Below are 10716 nucleotides of genomic sequence, written 5' to 3' on the forward strand. Positions count from 1 at the left end.
TAGGCTGAATCAGTATAGATATAACCACACAAAAGAGAGTAATTTGGACTTTGGACGATAATCATATTATAACCACTGATTAATGGAATTGATTGTTATGCTTTATCTGACTGCCCAACAATCTGTAGAGAATCACAATGAAAATCTTTAAAGGGAAAATTTATTTATAATGACTAGCTCTCTGGGCAGGCCATGCACAATCTGCTAAAAATTATATATATATATATATATATATATATATATATATATCAAGACCTCCATTAGCATCAGACTTATAACTGCCACTATAGTGCTTAATTGGGAATTCTGACATATTGCATTTTCCCCAAGAATATTTGACCTGGATAAACCACTCTTCTGAGGAATCTGTTGTAGCCAGTGGCCAGTGGCAACAATTCTAGGGCTAAGAGCCATTTCTTTTCCAAATGTAATTGTCATTTTAAAATTTAGAACATGTAATAATTCTACCAAGCACTGGCACTTAGCTTAATCAGTAGAGTACATGTTGTGCCACATGAGAAGGCCTGGGTTTGAACCCCAGCACTAGGAACAGTTCCATGGATGGTGGAACAATTCAGAAATATCTCTCTCTATCTCTACATCTCTCTGCCTCTATCCAAAAGAAAAAGACTGACCAATTTACCCCAGGAGCGGTGAGTCAATTAGTGCATAGGAGAAGTCACACACGCAGACGTTGAAACACATTTTATATAATAAAGTACACAATAACCAATTTCAGGGTGGCGGTAGATAGCATAATGGCTATGCAAAGTGACTCTCAGGCCTGAGGCTCTGAAATCCCAGGTTTAATTCCCTCACCAGCCACAACTGAACAGTGCTCTTGTAAAAAAAATTAAATAAATAAAATAAAAAGGGGTCCCGGTGGTAGCGCAGCAGGTTAAGCACAGGTGGTGCAAAGCGCAAGGATCTGAGAAATGATCCCAGTTGGAGCCCCCAGCTCCCCACCTACAGGGGGTTCTCTTCACAAGCGGTGAAGCAGGTCTGCTTGTCTCTGTCTTTCTCTCCCCCTTTCTGTCTTCCCCTCCTCTCTCCATTTCTCTCTGTCCTATCCAACAGCGACGATATAAATAACAACAATAATAACCACAACAATAAAAAAGGGGCAACAAAAGGGAATAAATAAATATTTGGAGAAAAAAAGTATGTACTGAAATAACCAACCAATTTCAGGTGTATTGATGAAATAAGTTAGGTCATAAAAACTGCTGCACTGGGAGTCTGGCAGCGGGTTAAGCGCATCTGCGGCAAAACGCAAGGACCTCAAAGCAGAGGATCAGAGGTAAGTATCCCAGTTTGAGCCCCAGTTCCCCACTTCCAGGGGAGTCCCTTCACAGGCAGTGAAGCAGGTCTGCAGGTGTCTGTCTTTCTCTCTGTTCTTCCCCACTCTGTCTCTCTCCACTTCTCTCTGTCCTATCTAACAATGATGACAACAATAATAACTACAACAATAAAAAGGGCAACAAAAGGGAAAATAAACAAAATTAAAAAATACCCTGTTCTGTGTTGTACATTATTATCATTATTCATTTTTAAAAGCATTAGCATAACAACTTCTATTTAAGCTGTATTATGGGTTTTCTTATTCCTCAAAGAACATGTTCGGAGAGTTCATTTTAAAGACACTTTAAGATGTTAAAAGAGGTTGGGGGGTAGATAGCATTATGGTTATGCAAACAGACTCTCATGCCTGAGGCTCCATCAAGACCCAGGTTTAATCCCCCACACCACCAAAAGCCAGAGCGGAGCAGTGCTCTGGTTAAAAAGTAAAACAAATAAGTAAATAAATAAATATATAAATAAAAGATGTCAAAATAGTGTTGAATGCCAATGGTCAAGTTTGGGTCCCCAGTCTCCAGGGGGAGAGAGTGGGGAGGAGCTTCAGACCACAGAGTAGCTATTTTATTCCCAATATGCATTGTTCCCTTCCCTGTCAATCTTGATCTGTATGACAATAAGAAAAGAAAGAAAGAATGGAAAAGAAAAAAAAAAAATAGAAATAAAGTAGAAATGCATGTATTGATCTTAGTTCAAACAATCCTCACTCTAGTATGTTTACTTGTTTCCAAGTGTCACTTCATTCATTCAAGCTCATAGTAGTAATATAAAGAAAATTCCAAGATTCTTAGACTTTCACTGATAAAACTTTTGTCATTAATACTCCCACCACAGTAGGTACCTACTATGCCCCACCTTCCCCCCCCCCCTTCCTTTCTTTTCTTACTTGGAAAGTTAATGGTTTATTATACAGTTATTGGCATATGGGCACAATTTCTCATCTCGCCAAGATAGGTGTCGGCAAGACACTCTTACCCCAAATTATTTCCAAATTATTTCCATCATGTACCAGGACAAGAAAGACCCCCTCCCCATCCCCATACTCTTTCCCCAGAATCCTTTGTTTTGGTGCAATACAGCAAATTAGTCCAAGTTTTTATATTATATTTACTCTTTCTGTTCTTGTTTCTCATATGATGTCTCTGAGGTTCATCATTCTCTTTCTCATTTAACATGATTCTTTCAAAAATGAGATGAAATGATTTATCTCATTTAACATGATTCTTTCAAATTCTATCCATGATGAAGGGAAGTAGACTTCATTCTTAATAGCTGAGTAGTGAATATATATATATATATATATATATATATGTATATATATATATAAATTTCTTAACCAATCACCTGTTTTGGATTTTTATTCTTTGTGTATGTCTATATAACAGATCATATATATATATATGTATATAATTTTTAAGGAAAATGTCCATCTTAATAATATCTGATATGTCCTCTAAATATTTGTTAACTAAATGTTTTATAAAACTACTAAACTTAATTTGTAAACACTTTAATATTTTGCCTCACATTTTTCAGTGTGAGATTCCATTTACATGGAATCTATTTAAAAATAAAATATATACACTATACTATTTCATTTGTCACCAGGGTTATCACTGAGGCTCCTTGCCCTCACAACTCTACCATTCCCAGTGAACATCTTTTGGTAGAGTGTATGAAACAAATAAAGATAGAGATGGAAACAGACAAAGAGAGAGGAAGACACTCCCCACACTTCTACACTGCTTATGAAGATTCCAGCCTCTGCAAATGAAGACTTGATGCTTGACCGGGTGTACTTGTGCATGGAAATATCTACCAGGTACTCTAAGGGCTGCCCCCTACACCATATTATTATAGATTTCAATACTTATCCTTGTTCTATGTTCATATGAAGAGCATATGCCTCTTGAGTATCACTGCAATTCTAAACTTCAATTCCTAAATAAATATCTATTCATTTTGAAGAATGACAAAATTGTCTTCAATTCCTCAAGTGTATAGGGCAATTTTGGAGAAATGCTTTCTTTGTCAAAATGTTAGCTTACTATTGCTTATGCAACTTGCTGTTTTTATATCTCTTTTGAAGAATGTTATGAATAAATAATAGCAGCAATGTAGAAGTTTAAAATCTATGCTTGAAAAAAGGAAGTCATTTCCCTATAATAGAAAGCATATTCATAAAACTATAGCTTTACTCATATTATTTTATGGAAAGCAGGCAGTGAATGGTAGGACACAGTCTGGTTGTGAGTAAAAATCCGTTCACTCTGAAGCAGTTCTTTGAAAGTCAAAAAACAAATAAACAAAAAAGATAGCAATGATATACTTTTCTTTTTAATATTTTTAAATAGAAGACAGATGGATAGGTAGGTAGGTAGGTAGACAGATAGATATAGATAGATGCAGATAGATAGATAGATAGATAGGCAGACAGATAGCTATAGATAGATAGATGATAGAAAACACAGCACTAGAACTAGGATTGAGAACTTGAACCTGGGTCCTTGCACATATTAATTTGTATGATGCACTGGATTAGGCACCACTCAGCTCCAAAATAATGATTTTCTGAGTCTTCTTTTTTAAATAAAAATATATTTTTTTTATTAATGAGAAAGATAGGAGGAGAGAGAAAGATCCAGACATCACCCTGGTATATGTGCTGCCGAGGACTGAACTTGGGACCTCATGCTTGAGAATCCAATGCTTTATCCACTGTGCCGCCTTCCGGACCACACTGAGTCTTCTTTTACTAGGTATTTAAATGTAATATTTATATCATTCTTTTAATAGAAAAGATATGCATCTCTTTATCTGTGGCTATAATTTGGTGATTATCTTTACTAAGAACTGAGTTTTTCAGTAACTACAATTCATAACATTTTAATTCTTATTTTAACTTATTTATTTAACTTAAATTAAAAAATAAATTAAACCTGAAATGGAATTGGAGTATTACACCAAAGTAAAAGACTCAGGGGTGGGTGGGTGGGTGGGTGGGGAGAATACAGGTCCATGAAAAATGATGAATGAAATAGTGGGGGTTGTATTGTTAAATGGGAATCTGGGGAATGTTATGCATGTAAAAAAAAAAAAAGAAGAAGAAGTAGAAACACAAAGCAGAAATTGACTGAGCTTGGAGTATGGCACCAAAGTAAGAAAGCAGAAGTACACTAGAGTTTGCAGTGAGTACCTCCCTAATACTTCCTCTCCACTTTTCCAAACTTTGGGTCCATGATTGCTCAACAATTTGTTTGGCTTTGTATGTTAACTCTCTTTTCAGTCACCAGGTTCCAGGTGTCATCAGGATGCCGACCAGACTTCCCTGGATTGAAGACCCCACCAATATGTCCTGGAGCTCAGCTTCCCCAGAGACACACCTTACTAGGGAAAGAGAGAGGCAGACTGGGAGTATGGACCGACCAGTCAATGCCCATGTTCAGCGGGGAAGCAATTACAGAAGCCAGACCTTCTACCTTCTGCAACCCACAATGACCCTGGGTCCATGCTCCCAGAGGGATAGAGAATGGGAAAGCTATTGTGGGAGGGGGTGGGATATGGAGATTGGGTGGTGGAAATTGTGTGGAGTTGTACCCCTCCTACCCTATGGTTTTGTTAATTAATCCTTTCTTAAATATAAAAAAAATTAGTTAGTTAATTAATTTTGACTCCAGGTTTATTGCTGGGGCTCAGTGCCTGTAGTACAAATCCACTGCTCCTAGGGGACATTTTCCCCCATTTTTGTTGCTCTTGTTGTTATTGTTGTTACTGATATTGTTGTTGGATAGGACAGAGAGGAAAACAAGAGAGGAGGGGAAGACAGAGAGGGGGAGAGAAAGCAGGTGGGGAGCCAGGGCCCCAACCAGGGTTTTGTGCCATGTGAGCTTGACCCCAGTGCTACAGCTTAGAACCCTATTTAATTTGTTTTCAACAAGAGAGTTAGAAAAATAAATATAATGTTTTTTTATGGCACATATGCTAGTGATTGAACTCAAAACTTCATGCTTGGAAGTTCCAAACTCTACAAATGTATTACTGCCCTAGTTATAGTTAATGTGCATTGTATTGGTTGATTCAATGTGTTTATTGAGTACTACTTATAGGATATCTATTTATTCATTGCCTAAATTTAAGAATACAAGGCAGCATCTGAGGAAGTGGGTTTTCTTGTAGAGAACAGAAATTACAAAATTGAAATCTCAGATTCTAAACCCAACCAACATTTCATATACCAGAACAGAATAGGATATACAGATGCTAGCATATGTCAGAGTTCTCTTTTTCTCTAGTCAAAAAAGAAATAAGGAAATACATAGTTTCACCACTTAACTATATGGTTATAGTTTGCAGTATAGTTGGTGAGAAATGAGAATAATTTTTCATCTCACAATAATAGGTATCTGCAGAACACTCTCACTTCCAAGGTGAATTCTTTTCCACCATCATGCACAAGGTCTTCAAATTCCATCAAACCCTTTCCCCCCTCTTTTTCCCCAAAGACTTCTGTTTTGGTGCAGTGCATCAGACCTAGTTCCATTTTGTATTTTCCCTTTATGCCTATGTTTCTTAATTTACACCTATGAGTGAAATCATCTGATACTCATATTTTTCTTTTTGAATTATCTCACTTAACATGGTCCCTTCAAGTTCTATTCAAGATTAAGCAAAGGAAATGACTTCATCACTTCAAACACACGAGTAATATTCTATTGTGTAGTTATATCACAACTCTGTTAACCATTCATATGTTGGACATCTGGGTCACTTCCAAATTTGGTCTATTACACATGGATCATTCCCTTAAGAACATAGGAGTACATTGGTGTCTTTGAATAGTTGTTTTCTTTCTTCTCTTTTCCTTTCTTTTTCTTTTCTTTTCTCTTTTTCCAATATAACCCCAGGAGAGAAATTGCCAGGTCATAGTAGTATGTCCTTTAAGAATTCTCAGGAGTCTTTAGACTATTTGCCACAAGCCTTAGACCAATTTGCATCCCACCCGCAAAGTAGAAAGATTTCTTATTTTCCCACATCCTCCCCAATGTTTGTAGTTTCATTCCCACGCCCTCCTCAATTTTTGTAGTTTTTTTGTACTCTTGTTGTTGAATTTACTTGCATTTCTTTGAAAGTCAGGGACTTTGAACACATTTTTACATTCTTTTATTTATTTATTCTCTTTTGTTGCCCTTGTTGTTTTATTGATGTAGTTATTATTGATATTATCATTTTGGATAGGACAAAGAGAAATGGACACGGGGAGAAAAAGATAGACACCTGCAGACCTGCATCACACCCTGTGAAGCGACTCCCCTGTAGGTGGGGAGTTAGGGGTTCAAACTGGGATCCTTATGCCGACATTTAAAAATTCTATTGGTACTTTGGATCTCTTCTTTGGAGATTTCTTCTTTTGGAGAAGATTCTTCCCATTTTCTTGCCCCATTTTAATGGGATTGTTCTTTGTCCGTTTGTTTGTTTCTGAGTTTTGTGAGTTCTTAATGTGTTTTGGCTATTAGCCTTTTACTTACTGTATGCAATGCAAGATCTTCTCCCATTATGTAGGATATCTCTCTACTTTGGTGATGGTTCCATATAGCTTAAATCACACTCAGTGACAAGAAATGTAAAGTTTTCCCTTTTCAATAAGGTATAAGATAGTGCTGTCCACTGTCACAATTACCATTCAACATAGTCTTGGAAGTTCTAGATACAATAATTAAACAAGATAAAGGAATTATAGTGACACAGATTTGAAGAACAGCATGAAGCTGTCACTATTCACAGATAATATTCAAAAGAATCTGGTAGAAAACTCCTGGAAAATATTAAACAATATATCTCACTCATAGGTGGAATTTAAGAAACAAAGAAAGAAAGGAAAATAGAAAGTAAAACTTGGACTGGATTTGGTGTATTGCACCAAAGAAAATGGCTATGGGGATGGAGGGTTGGCTAGAAAGGGGGGGTTGGAGTTCTGGTGCATGATAGTAAAAAAGTACCCAAGTTGGGGTTGAGATTGCTCTCCAGACACATATCGTTTGGAAATTAGAAATTGACTTATATGTTTCAATAACTGTACTATTACTAATTAAACCCTCAGCAAAATGATATCAAAATATATGTCATTATTGTGCATATACAGACCTAAATTGTGGAGGCCAGTTTTCCTCTGCACACCAGCCTATGACCGTGGAGGAGGAGGGGAGACAGGCCACCCTAGGGGTACTGGGGACCCAGCTGATGAGGGGCTGATGAGGGCAAGTGCACAGAGAGGAATCACAACCTCCTCCAGGATAAGCTTCAGAGAGACAACTCATTTATTTTGGGGTACAAGCAGGTAGATATACTCAAGGGTTAGGAAAAGTTTGAGGTAATCATTAAGCCACACACACAGTACAGGGTTAAGTCTTGACCTATCAGGCATTTGTTCATTACTGGGAAGTGACCATATAAGGTCTGGTCATGAGCTCACCAAGCATAGGCAGGCTTCTCTCTAAAGGTGAAGCACTTCAGCGCAGGGGTAAGGGGATAGTTGAGCAAAGCCAGCATATTCGCGGTGGGTTTCACTTGGCCATATATGGTAACTTTTAGCCTTTGTTCAAGTGGAATGTGGAAGCATATACAAGGAAGTTTCCAGTCTGGAAAAGTCTATCCATCTTAAGGTCATGGAGTCGAGTGAGGACCTACCTACTACCCCTCCTGTGAAGACGGGGGTCAGGGTCAACCCTCTCAGACCCTCATGGAGATGATAACCTGGATTTCGCAGACAGTAGGCCTTTCCCCACACTAAATGTCAAATGATAGAAGTAAAAAGAGTGTGAATACATCTAGCATGAAGAGATATGAAACTATATCTATGTGCCAACAGCTGTCAAGTAAGTCATTATTTCCCTAATAAAATGATTTGAAAGATAACATGAAAGAGAATATATATATATAATGTACATATATATATATATATATATATATATAGTTTTAGTTTGTGGACAAAGAAAGACAACAAACTCTTTACGAGATTTTTATTTGAGAAGTAATAGTGTTTGTATTAAATCAACTTTGACAAAATGAATTATTTTATTAAAATGGTGTTGAATCTAGATAGGATACATGCATATCACTTTAGAAAAGTAGTAAGTAAAGCTAAACTTTAAAAACAGGTAATATTTCCCAGAGAAAATAAACTGATATTATCATAGGTGAATATGATTCCTCCTGCAGTTACTGTTATTAATATTAGTTAATTTTTTATCAAAATATTTAATCTCACATGCATATGTTTGATTGTCACTCAATTTGGTGGGAGTTAATGATTAATTTTAACACTTTAAGTAGTAACTCTGATCTCCTACATAGATTTGCTATCACTCCCTCCTCTTGCCTGACATCTAGTGGAAGAGATAATCAGTGGGGGAATTATCAGATAAAAAAAAAATAAATGAGAGGCCAAGTCATTGAAGAAAAGAATCATAGACCCTTCTTGGATCAGGCAACTTAAAGAATGAGGAAGACTGAAAATTCCAATGCTACAGTATGAGTATCTGTTCCTTAATTCTATCATAATTACTTTTGTCCTATGAAATACCCTAGTAATTAGCTAACAACATTCTTCACTGATGTCTCTCTGGCAGAAAATTAGGTTTTTTTTTCTTTTTTTTTTTTTGTGGCTGTCTCTACTTGATAATCCTGTAATAGAACATGCACATTTGATTTAACATGAACTTCAATACCTTATTTAGCCTTTTCCCTAGAATATGAGGACACTTACAATGGTCTCTAATTTTCCTGTCAAATCTAATGCTCTGATTCATATAGATGATAAATCAGCATATGCATCTAAGTATGGATGCTACCAGAGAAAGATAAAGACAGGCTTGGTATATAGATCAACATGCCAAATGCCGTGTTTAGTGGAGAAGCAATTTAAAAAGCTAGAATGGGAGCTAGGTAGTAGCGCAGCAGGTTAAGCACACATGACACAAAGCACAAGGACCAGCATAAGAATCCTGGTTTGATCCCCCAGCACCCCACCTGCAAGGGGGTCACTTTGCAATCAGTGAAGTAGGTCTACAGGTGTCTATTTTTCTCTCCTCCTCTCTGTCTTTCTCTCTTCTCTCGATTTCTCTCTGTCCTATCCAACAATGACAATAGCTATAATAATAATAATAAAAACAACCACAACCACAAGGGCAAAAACAAGGGCAACAGAATGGGAAAAATAGCCTCCAGGAGCAGTGGATTTGTAGTGCTGGCACTGAGCCCCAGCGATAACCCTGGAGGCAGGGGAAAAAAGCTAGAATACCCACTTTCTGCATCCCCAAAAGATTTTTGGCCTGTATTCCCAATGTGGGAGAAATGACAGGAGGAAGATGATCCAGAGCACTGAACTCCAACTGCATCAAGAACCAGAGAAAAAAGAGGGAAAAAATAAGGCAAGCAACCTGAAACTCCAAATTCTCCACATTGACCTCCAGCTAGATAGGTGGCCCAGATGGGTCAAATTCACAAATGAATTTGATAAGCAAAATACAAAGATGAAATATTTTAAACATCTTTTAAAAAAAAGTTATTTGGAAGTGGCAATTGGTTTGACTTGGATGGGAGGAGAGGACAGGACCATGGAAGAAATAGGCAAATACATATGTATAGAAAGAGAGCATATAGCCAATTAAGCTGACCGTGCTGCCCTCCCCACGGTGCCAGGTGTGCAGTGGCAGCAAACAGCAGCCTGTTGGGTAGTGTATGCAGCCTGTTGCTTGTATAGGCTGCCCTAAGTGACACTGGTGACAGCCCTTCCTGCTCTGTGTTCATTTTATGCCAGACCTCCTGCTGTTCATAACCTTAGGCTCCAGAGAGGAATGCGAGGAGCTTTTGGGAAAACCCCAGGGCACCATGGCCAGAGTCCACATTGGCCAGGTCATCATGTCCATCCGCACCAAGTTGCAGAACGAAGAGCATGTGATCGAAGCCCTGCGCAGGGCCAAGTTCAAGTTCCCTGGATGCCAGAAGATTCACATCTCCAAGAAGTGGGACTTCATCAAGTTTAACGCAGATGAATTTGAAGACCTGGTGGCTGAAAAGCGCCTCATCCCAGACGGCTGTGGAGTAAAATCATCCCCAACCGCGGTCCCCTGGATAAGTGGCGGGCCCTGCACTCCTGAGAGCCTCAGAGGTGTCCCTTAATCAATTACAATGAATCAAGATCCTGCTTAAAAAGTAAAAAAAATTTAAAAAGTTAAAGTGCAAAAAAAAAAAAGAAAGATAGCTGTTGAAATAATAGTTACCCATACCTTGGGAGTTTACTGCAGTTTCTTTTTTTAAATTTTTATTATCTTTATTTATTTAGTTATTGGATAGAGACAGTCA

General features: G+C 37.7%; 1 non-coding gene across 1 annotated transcript; it reads left to right on the top strand.

The window, feature by feature from the left end:
• The first annotated feature begins 10008 nt into the window (after nt 1-10008).
• Nucleotides 10009-10142, top strand: LOC132538845 (small nucleolar RNA SNORA70). Its single transcript, XR_009550157.1, has one exon. It is a non-coding gene; the product is annotated as a small nucleolar RNA SNORA70 (small nucleolar RNA).
• The last annotated feature ends 574 nt before the right edge of the window (nt 10143-10716 follow it).

This window comes from Erinaceus europaeus, chromosome 5 (genome assembly GCF_950295315.1).
Source record: "Erinaceus europaeus chromosome 5, mEriEur2.1, whole genome shotgun sequence".
Lineage (NCBI taxonomy): Eukaryota > Metazoa > Chordata > Mammalia > Eulipotyphla > Erinaceidae > Erinaceus > Erinaceus europaeus.